The sequence below is a fragment of the Seriola lalandi genome, unplaced genomic scaffold (genome assembly GCF_002814215.2).
Source record: "Seriola lalandi dorsalis isolate HSWRI2012SDOR001 ecotype SW California unplaced genomic scaffold, Sedor1 jcf7180002039636, whole genome shotgun sequence".
Lineage (NCBI taxonomy): Eukaryota > Metazoa > Chordata > Actinopteri > Carangiformes > Carangidae > Seriola > Seriola lalandi.
The window spans coordinates 1-698 of NW_019510210.1; the positions used below are offsets into that span (position 1 = coordinate 1).

The 698-nt window shown below is 41.4% G+C and overlaps 1 non-coding gene across 1 annotated transcript; it reads left to right on the forward strand.

Annotated features, from left to right (window-relative positions):
- Positions 1–461: 461 nt before the first annotated feature.
- LOC111648445 (U4 spliceosomal RNA) lies at positions 462–602 on the forward strand. Its single transcript, XR_002760126.1, has one exon. It is a non-coding gene; the product is annotated as a U4 spliceosomal RNA (small nuclear RNA).
- The last annotated feature ends 96 nt before the right edge of the window (positions 603–698 follow it).

The window sequence follows — 698 nt, forward strand, 5'->3', positions numbered from 1 at the left end:
GGATTAACCTGTTTTGGCTAATCACCCGGGATTGGAAAAAGTTGAAAAGGTCAACATAAATGGGAAGACCGGTAGGGTCACTTTTTGAAATATCTGGACCCAACCTGACCACATTTTTCTATTGCTGTATATATGTGACTATGTCTAGCTGGATTTTTGAGCATTGTTGGTGGTTTGACTTAAAATTTGATATGGAAATGTGTTCAAACAATATAACACACACACACAAAAAAAAGACAAAACGTTACATGGCAGCGTCTAAAGTATTGCAGCTCTGGGTCATCGCTTAAAACCCAAGTAAGTGGAAGTTGTATTCTGCATTGAACTAATACGCCAATGACTGCTGTTGCCCGGAAGAGGCGGGGTTTGCCGTAAACAAAAAATGCTAGGGATGAGAAGTGCACCACGTGTGTTGTGAGTGTTGCACCAGCTCCATTTGTAAACTGGTAGTTGCTCTCTTTACTCTTTCGCAGGGGCAATTTCATAGTCTGTGAAGTTCTGCTGAGATGTGATTATTGCTAGTTGAAAACTTAACCCAGTACCCCGCCTGGATGACTTGAAATACAGTCAGCTGTGGCAATTTTTGTTGGTCTCTGAAGGGACTTTTCAACTCTGTATTGATGACAAATCTCCAGTTGATGCATGATATTTAGCTCTTTGGTGTTCCCATTTATGTGGCTGTGAAGGGAAACATCCCT